The sequence below is a fragment of the Sebastes umbrosus genome, chromosome 8 (assembly GCF_015220745.1).
Source record: "Sebastes umbrosus isolate fSebUmb1 chromosome 8, fSebUmb1.pri, whole genome shotgun sequence".
In the NCBI taxonomy this organism is placed as follows: Eukaryota; Metazoa; Chordata; class Actinopteri; order Perciformes; family Sebastidae; genus Sebastes; species Sebastes umbrosus.
The window spans coordinates 33,798,440-33,815,071 of NC_051276.1; the positions used below are offsets into that span (position 1 = coordinate 33,798,440).

Here is a 16,632-nt window from a genome sequence, read left to right on the forward strand (position 1 = left end):
GGAACACCACCACCACCTCAAAAATAAATAAATAAATAAAAGACCCAATCTTTAAAATGGTTTAACATAAACTGGACATTAAAAATTGTCACTTTTCAAACTAATTTCTGCCCCGTTTTTTACGTAGATGTCAGCCTGTAAATCCCAAAAACAATGCTACCTAGTGAGATATATCAACAACAACTTGCCAAACTTCTGATAATTCTAATGTATTCATGATCTCCAGAGGAAGAACACTAACAATTTTGGTTTCCATTTGTGAGACAGGAGATGTCAAAATCCATTCGGCCATCAATGAAATCAACTGGGCACATCCATCCTTCCTAAAGAGTCGAGTTCAGGACAAAGTTTGCATTGTTATCTTTACCTCTTTAAAAATAGAAAAATCATCGGAGTTTGTTTCCCTTTCAAGCACTTTGTAATAAACATTGAATCACCTATAGCGGCCCCTGGGGAGGCTTTAAACTTCTGAAATTGCTGCCTATTATAGCTCTACTGCTGCACTATTATTACTTTCCGACATTTCCAACATTTAGCCACGATATATCGCTCTCAAAGATTCCCTCAATGGAACAAAAGTGTCATGTCTGTAAGTTTATGGGCATGACTTTATGGTAACGATCCCACAATGATTTACCTTCAATAGATGTGAAAATACAGTAAGAGATATTAAAACTGTCAGCGGTGCAAAATCCCATCTGAAACGTCCTGTTACTGAGGGTTAGCTCTTTAATTATTATGTAGAGAGTAGTGAATGAGTGATTTCTGACATGCCAGGTTCGTCTCTCTTGAATAAATAAAGCTTTTTGTTTGGAAGTCTCGACAGCTCGGAGTGTGCGAGGAGGAGTTGGGAAATGCAAATACGCAGCAGCCACTGTGACCTGCTAAACTCAATACTCTCAATCCACCAGAGGATGTGAACAGAAAGTCAGCGGCAGGCCAGGAGAGATGAAGTCAGATTCACTCGCCAATCATGAATAAACACGCGACCACAAAATCTGCAGAGCCGAGGAAGTGATTACGAGATCAATCCGGCAGTCTTTATATTTTCTTATCAGTCAGGCGGCGAGCCAAGAGGAGAGCAAATCCCAGCATCCTGTGGGGTCCTTTGTTTTCTGCTGAGGGAGGCAGCGGCGCTCAGGTAAAAGGAGGGGAAATGAAGTCATCGACAGGCCGGATCTGGCATCCAGCATGTTACCCACCCCGAGGCAAACATCCGTCATCATCTGCTTTATCTAACACGCCGCGATTCCACCGGGCCTCCTCTTTTAGTAAAAAGGTTAACAGTGCAGAGTAATGAGCGCAGACTCAGAGATAATCATACTGCACTCACAGAAATATCTCTGACAGACTGAGGCTCAATTATACCGCCTAGATTTAATCTGGTTCTAAAGCTATTCCTGTCGTGGATTTGCAGATTCATGCCAATCATACGAGAAAAAGTATGATTACGTCTTCATTTCAGGGAGAGGAGGTGACACTTCCATGTAAATAAGTGTCCAATGTTGTACTCACTATACAATATCTATTGTACAACAATGATTTCCCTACATCATCAAATAATACCAGACAGAGTTATTACCTTTAAAAGGCTGAGTGATTCACCGTGTTACAGAGATGAATCACAGTTGGCTGAACATCAATTAGCAGCTGTCGTCAGCTGTAAAACAGGTGTGCTGATATAAAGACAGCTACAGTAACAAACGTTGATGTCTGTATGACAGGGTTACATCAATCAAGACAATTATCTTATGTGTAAACAATCACGACTTATCTGTGAAATATAGAATAACTGCCTTTAAATTAGTGTTGAAATGATTCATCTATTAGCTTCTCAACGGAAACTTAATTGAACTTTGGGGAGTGTTCTCACCAGAAAAACAAACTTTCCTCACTTTCGTTTCTCTTCTCCTGCACTGAGTCGTTAAATCAGAGTAACTTCTCTCAACAGTCAAAATGCTGAATCAACTGAAAAACATCCGACACTGGCAGACTAGGAGTGTGTTCCAATCCACGTACTTCCAGAAGTACACTTCAGTGTAGTGCATTTTGTGCACTCTGCACTCACTTGAGTAGTGCTTAAATTTCAACGGGGTAGGGTCGTCTCAAATCGAATACTCTGCGGCGCACTGACCGGAAATGACGATCGCAACATTTGACCGCGGCTCGCTACCCGCCAAAATATCTTCTGAAAAAAAATGAAAGCAGAGTGGAAATTAGGTTTCCAACATCGCCGCCTACGATGTGTCCTCCTGTTGGCTGAAAATGCACCGGTATGTTTACATATTGTTTTATTCTGATAGCTACGTATGTTTGAATAGTGGTCGTGGCTCCGCCCCTTCCGCTGCGTAGCCAAGATGGCGACAGTTAAGTGTGGAAAGTGTCCAGCGTTCCACACTCAACCATCTGACCGTTTTGAGTACAACATCCGGGTACTTTGAGTGCACTGCATTTTGCCGTACTTCCCAATTGGAACGCACTTATGCACTCAAAGTAGTGAGTGTAAGTACAGAAGTACGCGGATTGGAACACACCGTAGAGCCGACAATACGGGACACACAGCAAAAACTAGGCCAAAGTGAGGCACGGAAGAACCAGAACCAGGACTAAGCAGGGCGGACTGTTTTCTAAAGGGACCCTGGTGCTTGGAAACACGACACAGGGGCCGCCAAAATCAACGCAAAATGAAAGTTCCTTGTACTAAAAAATGTCCAACCCAGTCTCCTAGATATTACATTTATATTACTAATATTACTATACAACTAATGTCACCTGGATCAGGTTTTTGTCAGCATAATGAAGAAATGTTAATTAACCTACAGTATGTGGAAAGAAACAACATGCTGAAACTGGACGTATCAGCAAATTGTTCACTGCTGACGGATTTCATTTGTTTTCCTACAATATTTGCTCGTAGAAGCTAAATCATTAATGAATGTTTTTTAATGTTTATAACTCTCAGGTGTGGTTGAGTTTAGGGAAACATCATGGTGTTGGTTAAATATTAGAAGAGTAAACAATGACTTGAAGCTTGAGACAAGTTTAATCATTTCCGGAGCCTCAACTAAAGTGGTTCTGTTGCCTGAACATTAACCCAAACACCATTTATTTTGATGCTTTCCTGGCGGACGACCTCTTACAGTCTGGAGAGTAATGTGATTTTGACAGTTTATTAATAGTTAAGTTCTCCTCTGCTGCTCAGATAAAACAAGCAATATGAAGAAGTCTAAACTGAGATTTTTGTGACATTCTGTAGACGATTAATGAATGAAAGAAAACATAAAGATAAATCCACTATGAAAATAATCAATAGTATCAGCCATAAACCTAAATGAAGAGAGACCTTTGAAGCTGTGACTCCTCGTGGAGAGTTTGTGTTCTTCTCCGTGAACCTCTTTAAGTGTTCACTCTGCCTGCAGTCTGTTTGGTTTCACCTCACCTGCTTCATCAATAATCCAGACAGACACAAAGGAAAGAGTGGTTGACCACACATTGACTTCCTAGTTTAGAAAAAAAAACCTCCAACGGGAGGATGAAGGAGGAGGAGGAGGAGGAAGAGGAGGAGGAGGGACGGATTGAGTATGAATCACAAATAATGACAGAAGAGGAAGAAGAGGCAAAACGTGACGAGGACACATGAACATCACGGTCCTTCCACGTCTTCTCATCGTGGATCCTGCCAGCGCTGACAGCGGTCTGGACATCTGATTGGACCACGGGTAGCATGAGAAGTGGTGCAGGTTCTCAACCTGTGGCTCAGGCCTCCCAGAGGGCCACGAGGAGAAGATTTTGGGCCAGGGAGCGGCTGTGAGATGATTGTGGAGTTTGGAAAAGAGACTGCTGACATATGAATTACTTTTTTTTATCTTTAATTATCGAGAGAAAGTCAGCTGAATATTCTCCTTCTTAGATTCACTTAGTGACACACCGAGCCGACGGTCGGTCGTCGGACAGTTTGGGGCCGTCAGTGAGCGTCTGTCGGCCTAGTTTTTGCGTAGTGTCCCACTCCGTTCGGCTCTAGTCTGCCCGTGTCGGAGGTTTTTCGGCGGATTCAGCATGTCTGATTGGCTGTTCAGCTTAAACGAATCAGTGCACGAGAAGAGAAACGGAAGTGAGGAAAGCAGGAAAACGAGTAAAGTCAAGAGGACAAACACAGAAGGCTCTTCTCAGGTTTCATCTTCATCTCATCTGATCATTCCAACACGCAGATGTTTTCACAGCGACATGAACATCTGGAATGAAGCTAAGTGGTGAGTGAGAGTGGTGTGAAAACGGTCGGCAGACTCCGCTTTGTTTCATGTACGTATCATAACAATAGCTTGTATATCCGCCGTCCACGGCCTTCTGGTGTGTTCAAATGCAACTTGTCGGCCAAGACAAAGGCGACGTGAGGCGATGCAACAGGCGACCTTCATCGCCTCTAGTTCTCTGATGTCAGCTTGTTGTGTCTGGGCCTTTAAGTAATAGCTGTTGAAGAAGAAAATACCACACTTCACTTCCACCGCCTGCATTTTACAAACGCCTAGAAAGTGTACAAGCGTATCATTTACATATTTAATCTTGAAATGCTAAAAAAAAAATGTTTCTTGTGAATTTTCAGCCTCAATTCAAGGCTTTCTTTTTGCAAAATAAACTTTACCCCAGAAATGTAAAAAGAAATTCACAATTCTTAAGCATAACTGCCTCCATTTCTAGTGAAAACCCAGAATGTGAAGCCAGATAACGCAGTATAAAGACTTTAAGCAGACTGTGAGAACTTCAAAGTCCCTCTGGTTTGAATGTGGAGTGTGAGCTTTACATGCTCACGTGCATGAAGCTTCACATGTTGGAGGGATATATTAACGCAGCTTTTAGTTATTATTTTTTATTTTGCAGAAGAGCTGATTAGAACATTGTGTCTTCCAGACGACAAAGAAAAACTGGTTTTGCATTCATGCAATAAAAAAAGATTACACATTTTGAAAAAAGCACAACTTTTAATTCTCCCGGTGGTTCTCAACGGACACGAGAGACTGATTTAGTGGCCTCGCAGAATGAAATAATTCAAGGGAATCAGTAAAAATATGAAAAGCTCCCTCGTGTGCTCTCATTCTTCAGAGCTATTTGAATTCCTTCAGTCTTTTCTAACAGACAAAGGAATTCATTTTTGAAGCCGTCGTCCCTGAAGATGTTTCTCCTTCCTCCTCCTGCATTCAGGACAGAGAACGGGAGGGAAACCCGGCGTGAAGCTGAAAAAAAGTGAGCCTCGTGGATGATGAGAGGTTTGTGATCCGCAGCATGTGTGAACACGGCCGTCTGAGCCGACGGGGACAAAGACTTGGCTCGGTGTAACGCTCCTCTGTCTAAACACTTGTAGCTCCAGTACGGGAGCCTGCAGGCACAGACAGGAGAGCAAGAAAGGCGACGCGGGGCTCGGGGGGTGCGAGGCACGCTGGTATTTACAGATAAGAGGCAAACTGGCTTGAATGGCGAGCCGGGAATCAAACGCTCTGAATGAAGTGAGAGACAAAAGGCTGACGACCTCCCAGACCTTCTGCGATGAAACTGTCAAAGCCACCACCGGATGGCCCGCAGGGTCGGGGGGGTCACGTGAAAAGGGGGGGTGTTGATGAGAAAGGGGAGCTGCTAGATGGTTTGTTTGCCCATTAGCCCGGCAGCTGGGTGTTTGCCAAAGGTTGCTCCACTTCACTCCACAGTCCTCCACCAGCACTGCATGTCTGCAGAGAGCTGGTGGTGGGGGGAGAAAAAGGCTTAGTTCCAGTCGAGGGAGCATGGCGAGCTCTCATTTAGCCCCGGCAGCACCGCTGAGGCGTGGGACAGTGTCAAATGGAGGGTCTCAACCCGAGGACCAGGGCCCTCTGAGGGGTCGTTCCATTAAAGCTGGAAAAAGTTATTTCCAATTCTCTGATTAAAGCCTTTAATCAAATGAAGCTGCACCTCATAAACCCTTTTTCAGTTTATGTTACAGTAGCTATCCATCCTCTAAAGCAACGCTCAGACCAACATTAGCTCTGGCCTAGGAAAAGAGCCTCCTCTATCACTTCAGCCTACATCCACACTAATACGCTTTCCTTTTAAAACACAGAACTTTTACTAGTTTATGCCGAGTGTCCTCCCTGTAAAGGCTCAGAAACACCAACCCAACATCGAGAATTAGCGGCGATGAAGGCCGACTGTTGCGTCGCCTCACGGTGCCTTTGTCTTGGCCAAAAAAGTTGCACTCGAACACACCGCAAAGACGACAGCCGACGGCTAGTTAGCACGTACGTTCTGCGTCTGCGTGAGAGGAAATAACTCTCCACACCAGCCGGTGGCAGTAGTCTGTATTCATCATTCAAAAAGGGAAACAGGAAGACCGGGGACGGCGGATATACAAGCCGTTGTTATGATACGTACATGAAACAAAGCGGAGTCTGCCGACCATTTTCACACCACTCTCACTCACCACTTAGCTTCATTCCAGATGTTCATGTCGCTGTGGAAATATCCGTGTGTTGGAACGATCAGATGAGATGAAGATGAAACATGAGAAGAGTCTTCTGTGTGCCTTCACTCGTTGGTTTGCTTTCCTCACATCCGTTTCTCATCTCTAGCACTGATTCGTTTAAGCTGAACAGCCAATCAGAGTGATTTCTCTCACCGACGTGCTGAATCGGCCGAAAAACCTCAAGACACGGGCAGACTAGAGCCGACGGTGCGGGACATATCGGAAAAAAAAATAGACCGACAGACGCTCACCGACGGCCCCAAACTGTCCAACGGCCGAGCGTCAGCTTGGTGTGTCAAGACCTAACAGAGACGTTTCAAAACGCTGCTGACCCCGTTTTAGATTTAAAACTCCGGGGTTGCCCTTTAGTCTGGACAGAGAGAAACAGAGACCTCTGAAAACGATGACGCAGACCCCCAAATTCACTTCTTGATTAGGTCGTATCAGTCATGACGTGTCCTTCCCTGTTTCGTCTCTCTCCATCACGTGAACCCTCTCCTGAAGAAAACAAACATCATCAGCCTCGACCACCAGTAGGGATGTGACGGTGAGGAAATTTTCCCACCACTTAATAAACCGGTGAGCATCACGGAAAAAAGGGGAAAATTCAAGTCTGTGTACGAACTGCCATGACACTGTGTTGAAACTCCGCTGCAGCCGAGTTTATTCGCTCCAAACCAGTTGATGGAAACGCACCTATTTCACATCTCTTCAAAATTGTGCTTAAAATTCGCCTCACAGTTGAATAGAAACACGGCCTGATAGTATGTAAACTGCTGTGCATTGTTGTGCCGTATAGTATGTCCTTAAACTCATGGATGTATTACTCAAACTGGACTTCCTTGATCATACTTCATCTTCTCATCTGAACCTGTAGCAACACGTCTGCACCAACAAAGACGCTTGTTTTTTTTTTCCATCTGTGCGTGTCCTTATACAACTTTCTACACGTCCATTACATTACTCTCACGCTCCACCTCATCTCTCCACCCTCCTCCAGGTAGCAGCTTCTCATAAGCTCACAGGCAAACCTTTGTTAGTTTCTCTGGTCCTGAAAGATGTTATCTCATTCAATGTTTTATGGTTGAAATGACAAAAATAACATGAAAAGTTAAACTTGAAAAGTGATCAGAGAGAGAGTTGAAGGAAAAAGGCTGCACTTCAAACATGCCACTGTGTTTTTACAACACTTTTAGGAGAGCAAATGTTTTTAAGTGCAAGTAAGGTCAAAAAACAAGAGTAAAAGTTTGGGTTTTGTTCACATTAATCTGCATTAGAAGTGCCATTTCCATGTCTTGGGCTTTAATATTTTATGAATTGTAACCTGTAGCGCCGTACTGAATAAGTCTCAAGGTGTTTTGAAACTTTAATGCTTCTAGCAACCTAAACCAGCCGCGGTGATGGGACACCAAAATAAAACAACACTGTTCTTACGCAGCACTTTTATACCGTTCCTCCCTCGAGCAAAAACAAATGCTGCTCTGTGCTCTAAAGGACGGAGGGAGTCAAGATGCAAGAAGCAGTTTAGCTTTAAAAGCATCTTGAAAAGAGCAGCCAGTGTCGGCACTTCACAGCCTCGGGCCACTTAATAATTCAGATGTGGTAGAGCCACGAATGGCAAGTCCTCAAATGATCTATTTCTGTGTGTCCTGGGCCACAGCGCTTCTGAAAAGCCGCTATTCTCCTGACATCAGCGGCGCCGGCCGCCGTTCGCTTCATTATGTCGGGAACTTCACACATCACAGCAGCGGTGGAAACTTCTCTGAAGAGACGAACGGGGAGGAACGGGGTGTGCTGGAGTTCGGAGGAAATCAGGATTTAGAATCTGACAATAAAACTACTCTAAAAGCCGGGCGAGGTAGAGTACGTTTTTAAAACCAGCCTTTATCCTTGACCTGACTTTGAACACTGACAGACGGTTGAAGATGAAACACAGACTGAACTGCATCGTGTGCTTGAAGTTGTTTTTTCATGTCATGTTGATGCTGAGCATAAAAAACATACCTCCAACTGGGTCAAAAGTTTAGGCGGCATCAAAACTGAGGCCACAGAAAAGAAAACGTATATGAGTCCAAATCATCAGCTCTCAATCTGGTCACGACTAAAAATGTATCTCCAAAAACCTGTAAACAGACCCTTTTACAGCCGACGTCATGATTACGTCACGGTGTTAGCTGGAGCTAAAACAAAGGAGAGACTGGAGCCAAACACGAAGCACCTCAGAGTAGTGGGCTCAAATTAAACATCTCAAATGTCACCATTGATATCGCATACATTTCAGATCTAGCGAGCTACAATATCGGCGAAGCGTTTCAGAGATGGAGAGAAAATGTTGCTAAAAGTTTAGCCATCGTCAGCGGCGTAGTGGTCAGCTAATCTGGTCCGCATGTTGAATCGGCGGCGGAGCTCGTCGTTGAGAGAAATCACTCCGATTGGCTGTTCAGCTTAAATGAATCAGTGCACAAGAAGAGAAACAGACGTGAGGAAAGCAAACCAACGAGTAAAGTCAAGAGGACAAACACAGAAGGTGTGAAAACGGTCAGCAGACGACTCTTCATGTACGTATCATAACAACGGCGTGTATATCCTCCGTCCTCGGTCTTCCTGTCTCCCTTTCTGAATAATGAATACAGACTACCGCCGCCTGCTGGTGTAGAGAGTCATTTCCTCTCACGCAGGTGCAGAACGTACGTGCTAACTGTCCGTCAGCTGTCGTCTTTGCGGCGTGTTCAAATGAACATTTTCAGCCAAGACAAAGGAGTTGGAGTCGACGCAGCAGTCGGCCTTCATCGCCGCTAGTTCTCTGATGTCGTGTTGGTGTGTCTGGGCCTTAAGGGAAACAATAAAGGATCGGCCTGATAAGCATATAAGCGGCATTGGTATCAATAAAATCTCATCAATTCCCCAACATTGAACGATTTGGCTTCTTGTAATAAAATAGGACTTTAGTACGAGGCTAAACGTCTTGTTAGAGTTGGTATTCTTTGCAGTGTGGCCTGAAGTCAAAGTGAACCATTTACATTGTTAAAAAAGGTCAAAACTACTTAGTTTGCAGTCGGCGTTCCTCCCTCCTCCACCTCCCTCCTCCTCCTCCCCCCCTCCTCCTCCACCGTCAGGTGACCCTACCTGTCCAGGATTTCTCATCAGGCTGAAAGAGGAGACTGCTGACGCAGACGTTCTGTCTCCTGCAGTCAGACATCCTCCCTCCTGCCTTCATTTTGTCCCCATCGTCCCTCAGATGAGATTCTTTCACACCCCTCTTATTTGTTTGTACTTTGTTCCAGTTTCAGTATTTTTTCGGTTTCCCTCCTGCAGCCTTCAAGTGTCCCCGCGGTGCTTGTCTCATCCCTCGGGGGGGTGGGGGGGAGACATGAGGGCTGATTTCCTCTGATCACATGGGTCCTTTAAAGCCCCGCGGGGAGAAACCGCCGACCCGGTCGTCACAGAGGAATTATCACTACAGCTTGAGCGTTAATCCACCGAGGGGCCCCGGAAAAAAAGGCAGTTTCCGCTAATATACATATTCTGTCCAACAGCAGTCAGATCCTATTAGTGCTTTTAATGCCATACTTCAGCGCCGAACCCCAGCGGGCACAATGTGGATGGATATGAATACTCTGTGCCGAGGATATTACCCCTCGGCACAGAGGAACTCGGAGAGATGTAGGCTCTTTTAAAATAGCTCCCTGTATTTGCCTTCACTGTACTCCGCTTTTAATTTGAGCTATTTTTTCTTTTCCAGTCAGACTCAAGTTGTGAAGCGTGTCGGGCAGCAGCCGCAGCAATCAGACGCACTGCTGAGATTGTTTTTGTGACGGTGACTGGAAAAGTTCTGCAAAACTATTTTCCTGAGAGATCACTTCGGTGCAATGAAGCAACTCTGAAGCTGCACTTCAGGTGCTGCAAATTACATACGGAGGACGATGAGAAGTGATAATAATAAGAATATTGATGTCATTTAAAAAATCAATTCAAGTAAAACAATATTAACAAAATCCTGGACTCTGATTGGCTGGTAGGTGTCTCTTTAATCAGAGTTTCAGTCTAATATTTAACCAGCGTTCTACATCAGAGCTCCAGGTATTTTAATGACGTTAACTACAGTAACACCACTGAGGCTTCACAATACGCTAACAGTTAATGAAACTAAATTCATCATGTGTTAAACTGGAGCTGTCAAAGTTAACGTGATAATAACACGTTAATGCGCCACTAATTTCTTTAACACATTAACACAACTTGCAATTTTTAATTAACCTCTTGAAAATCAGACAGGTCGCCGTCAGGCCCGGACGCTATTTGATCTTTCAGAGGTTGTAGCGGGCTCAGTTTTAAAGGTAAACTGAAGATACTCGAAGGCGGAGTGAAACACTGGCCATCGTGGGAAGCATTTTTGGGATATTTTAGCCTTAATTGATAGGCAGCAACCGAGAGCTGGAAGCAAACAAGGAAAGAGAGAGAGAGGGAGATGAGGGACAACTTGCAACAAATGCGTTTACACTGTAGTCTGTACTGACTGCAATGTAAATATTCTACGCTCAGAGCTAGAGACGTAGAATAATAAGTGAGAAGGACCACTTATGGCGGGCGGGAAGAGAGGTGAAAAGGTCCAACAAACACAGGACTTTTAACCAGGAGACCAGTGTTTAGTTGTGTAAGTTACGTTAGTAACGTTTGTGCTTATGTGTAACATTGTGTCCGTAAGTATTTTACTTTGTTTACGTTCTTATTTTAAGGCCAACCATGATGTTTTTCCTTGCCTCAACCTCAACGGCAGACATTACCCTAGTTTTGTTGTGTGGCGTAGAAATGACACGTTAAAAAGCCTAAAATGTGTCCTCATGACACGCAGAATATCCTTGTAATGTCAAGCTATTTATACGCTTTCCCGTGAGACCAGGTTGCTCGGCTACGGTTCATGTGTACTTGGATATGGTTTGCATCAGGCGTGAAAAACAACTGTACCAAAACACGGAAGTGGACTGCTTTTTTACGCGAGCAGCAGTCGGTGAGTAGCTTTGAAAGGGCGAGTAAATCTCCGAAATCTACATGTGGGCGCAGCACGCACCGATCTCATCCTCTGAGCTGCACGGCCACGTGTAATAAAGCAGGAAGGCAGGCGAGAGGTTCGTTCTTGTCTCCAAAATATAAACAATAGCAGGCATAATGCAAAGGTCGACTCCATTGTTTGGGCTTGGGATCTTATGATTGCGCTTTTCTACACTTTAGCAACATCATAAAAAACTTTCCATAGATGATCAGGTACTTCTGTTTTGTGTTTTTATCATGTGAAAAGCTGAGCGGCAGGGGAGTGGAAGGGAGGGTAAGGGGCAATTATACTCAGTCACAGTACAAATCAATTGTACCTAATATGAAAACGCTCCTTTACGCTGCAGCCGTTTCAGCAAAGATAAATCTTTATAGAAACATATTAAGGTTCTAAAGTGCACAGCAGCAAAACTCACGTTTTATGGTTCACCATATAGTTAACACTATACACACATGCATTGATGACATTTCTATTGTATTTAGAAACAGTTACAAATTCAGAACTGGTTGTCAGTAGTCCTTCAGGTTAGAGCTTCTCACTGCTCAACATGGGAGAACAATGACTCAGTACTGAAACTGAATCCGGAGTAAAAGTTCAGGATTGGGACGAGACAAGAAGAAATTAATTGGGAGCAGTCAGGACAGGAAGAACCTTTAACCCTGGAGACACTTCAACGCCTCGGCTCTGTTCAGGTTAATGCTGAGCTAACTAAACCCCCCCGCTCTGCCCTCTTTGGAAGCCCTGGCGTTACAGTCCGGACCGCTCCGGCCCTTTGGTGCTATTCTCGAGGTGCCCTACATTTTGATTCCTACAGAAACGGCGACTCGCAATGCCAGGAATTCAAGCCTTGAGGGGCAGGTGATATATTTGGACATGGTGCTGCATGTTGCAGAGCCACGCTGTCCTTCACTGCCGGCTATATGTGCCGTATATCAGCAGCGTGTCAGGCCCGGTGGCACACGGCACCGCCGCAATAACACCGGCGTTATTTCAATCTGTCAGAACGCGTCGGTTCCCGATAGCAGGAGGAGGATACGGCAACATCTACTCAAGTGCTTCAGCACGTTTTGTTGCTTTCTACTTTTCCATCACTACAATTTGGAGGGACTTTTTACTCCACGTCTAAATAAACAACAGTTTGATATCTGACAAAAACATGAGGCATCCTAAAGTGCTGCCAATATTTCTTCTCTAAAAAAAACTATTTTAGTTTTTAATATGACTTGTTTTTTATTGCAACAATTACTTTGATGCTTCGGTGAGATATTCGAAGGTGTTCGAAGCTTCGTGGCTTTATGTTGAAAATGAATAATGAATTGAATGAAGTCAAGAATCTGAGAGCTTCTTCCTCCACTGGATGTTTACTACATGATGTAAGCTGACATGAGCTGACAGATTGGGATGTTTCGGACGACCTGAGGGTGACGTCACTCCCTGTGTTTACACCCAGACGATACGAGCCCCTCAGAGCCCAGCCGTCTGCGTGGGTCTGATCTGATTCACCAGCTTTACATCTGCCTGATGAATGATTTAGTGCAGATGTGGAACATCGGCCGAACACCATCTCCTCTGGCCTCCTGCAACTTGTCAGTAGAAACTGGACCGATAATCAATGCAGCCGTGGGAACGAGACTCTCCTCTGTGGGAAAATGTGAGGACTCGCTCTTCAGCGTCTCACTGCTTTAAATCCATCACACACATTGTTCCATGTGTGAAAAATCAATATGACCATATATAGACCAAACCGACAGGCTTTGTTTTAATAAAATCCAAGAAATGACGAGCGTCTCTAGGTAGTTGAGCTCAGGCTGGAGCCTCCGTCATACATTATGCAGAGCTGACACTGCACCAATATTACACATTTACACCGGGTTGGCAGCAGTTTGACGTTGTGTGTTAGGAGGTCACAACGCCTGATTAATTACCTGAACGTTTAACGACCTGGCTGTTGGACGATCGGATCGATTTTTGGGATATTATAACAGAAATTCTGATTGGCTGCATCCATTAACATCCATTATAAACTTGCTCGCTTTAGTATTATTCAGGGACTGACACTCTGCTGTGATATAAACAAAACTTCACTTTGCTGCAAAACAGACCTTATTGTCCACATCTTCCCAGCCATCTGTGACTCCATATGTTCTCGTCAATCACTGCATTTACAGTATATTTAAGTAAGCGGGTTATATGAAGGTAATAAGGGAATGTGTTTACATGCACTGTAGTGACCTGGTTACTGTAAATCTGCATATTCATGCAGCAGGTCAGTAATCAGCTTACTCCGCCGGACGTATTTTAAGAGCATAACACACTGATTTTAAGTGTATTAGTGAAAGAAGACCTGGCTGTGCCGTTTCTCTGCTACTTCCTCTGTCTTTGTATGAGCATGCAAAACGCTAATTAGATAACAGTTTACTCACATTTACAAAGAAGAAGAAATCAGCATTCTGCAGGACAAATCTATCTGGGGATATCAAGTTTCTCTAATCCTGTGTTACAGAACAGAAGAGTTTAACCGATACCGATGTTTGTGCCAGGGAAACAAAGACATCTTCATTAGAAATAATAACTGAGCTGCGTTTCATTACACTGTCTTTGAATGAGCACAAATTCAATCATACAAATTTATGAAACAACCTTTAATATAACCTTCTTTCACATTCAAAATATTCCCTTTTTTTGTTGTTTAAATAACTGCTTCAAAAAGCCTTTTCAGCTGCTTTACAACTACCAACTCAATGAGGAGAAGGTTTCAGTACACAGCTCAACAAAATATCTCTTTTGTGAAACATAAATTAAATGTAAAAGTGATTAGAAACATAAGTAGTGTTTCTCATACTTGGGCCGGCTGCCCGTATATCAACGGCAGCCCAAGTATATTTGGCGACCCCACTCACTGGATCCCAGTATGGGGGACGGCCTGAACTCCAAATCAGACCGACCGTAAATAACCAACACAACATTTAGCCGGCGCAAAAATGATGCAACACAACAGATAAACATGTAACCGACTTCCTGAAGCACACGTAAACACACTGAGGGGGTAAAAGTGATCACAGGTTCCTCGTCTACCGGTGAGAGTAAAGTGGGAATATAGCAGTCGTACATTTTGGCAGCGCAGAGATGGCGAATAAAACGTATAATGTAAGTTGGAGCAACGTACAAAGCTCATAAAATCACACCCGTAAATATATTCTCTTTACTGTGAACTTTTGCACATCGACCTGATCAATATTTTTGCACAAAACTGTACAGCTCTCTCATTCTAATAAACACTTATATTGTACATATTTGTCATGGTGTATTTTATACTATCTTTTTATTGTAATTTTTCTATTCTATATTTATGATCTTGACTTTTGCAGCCTGTATTTTTATTTCCCTCTAAATATGTTTATCGTATGCACCAAAAACACCAAAGCAAATAAAACTTGTCAATAAACCTTATTCTGATTGTGAACATGTCAATTTATCACACTAAAAACACTCATCCAGTGTTCCTACACACGATGGAGAAGTGTGGAGATGCATGAAAGAATAATTTGGTTATTTTCAGGTCTGGAAACGTTTTAAAAATTGCCGTAGAAACCTTAGTAAAGTGTGAAAACGGTGATTTACGGCCCTAATATGCATATAAAGCGTGGATTTAATCATTGTGCCTTTATGTCTTTTTTAATTTAGCTGTGAAGTGTGATCATGATGATCTTTGTTTGTGCATTGACAGAATCATTATTGAGCATAAATCAAGCTGCACACCAAAGCTAATGAAATAAAGAGAAGAAAGAGGACGGTGATGATGTTGTGATTATTTCCACAGAGAGGCCCGAGGGCGTCTGCACTTTAATCTGTGTCTTTCTTTATTTTCCATTTGTTGCTATCTCTCCACCAGTCCAGGTGTTGGGGGGGAAGTTCTTCACTTTGAACTCCAGAAGGGCCTTTTTCCCCGACTGTGTTCCAACATGCTGGGACGTCCCACCTGTCACCCGGCCCGCTCCTCTTTTCCCACAAACCCCCTCCTCCTCTTCCTTTCCCTTCTCCACCACCACCACCACCACTCCTCCTCCTCCTCCTCCTCCTCGTCTTCCCTCCTAAAACACTGACTGAACATCCTCGCTCCAACAATTACCCCCTTTCAAAGCCGAAGAATAAGTAACACGGGGAGGCAGGAAGTGTTCTCGTGCATTTACAGGAGTCGTAGGTATGGCGCTGCTCAGCGTTTTGAAGCTTGACTGTAATTACGCTGATAACACAGCAGGAACGAAGCAGGAGTTCTTCATTATTCTGCATGAGAACCAAGACGCCCACCGCTGAGAACCATGTTTGAGGCTTTTTAAGAGCGATTACCAGTTGTTGTGAGACGCAAGTGGTGTTTTTCTGAAGCGCACAGCAGCAAGTTTAAATTCCTTTTTAACTTCGGGGTCGACCAATAAAAGGAGGAGACAGAGATATCTCACGGATGAATCACCTCAATGTTAGAGCTGCAACTAACGATGATTTTCATTATCTGCCGGTTGTTCTCTAGATTAATGGATTAAAGGGACTCTATGAAAGAATCAGAAATTGCTTGTTAACAGCGACACCTGTGGCCGATAAGTCAACGAAAGTCAGCGTCCTGTTGCTCGCGCTCGCACTATATAGACACAAATGAGCATTGATCAAAACAGTGAGGTGACACACGTCAGCTAAAACCACAATATCACTCTATAAATCAGTTAGTCTACTAATCGTTGCATAGATAACATCACTGGATACCAAAAACCAAAAACTGATCTGGACAATCAGACAATAAAATGTTCAAAGTATAGTTTGCAGCGACTGTCTGGTAGCTGTGAGGTGGGGGATATTAAAAGTTACATTAAATGTTCTGCATATGTTCTCATTATATATCTAAACTCCACTTTTTACAGCTCAAACTTATATCAAAAGCGCAAATGGTTAAAAGTATGACGGAGGGAACAAGGCGACTTCTCGTCAGTCAGCGCCTCTGGCCAAACACGACAAACTTTCAACATTAGAATAAATCACATCCAGGATGTGAGGATCCCTGCAGCAGGGTTCAGCAGAATATAAAACAAAAAGCACATCTCAGAGC

General features: G+C 43.7%; 1 protein-coding gene across 3 annotated transcripts in view; it reads right to left on the bottom strand.

Annotated features, from left to right (window-relative positions):
• Positions 1-16,632, bottom strand: part of fras1 (Fraser extracellular matrix complex subunit 1) — a 314,451-nt gene that overhangs the window by 290,047 nt on the left and 7,772 nt on the right. The gene's annotated exons all lie outside the window — the stretch shown is intronic.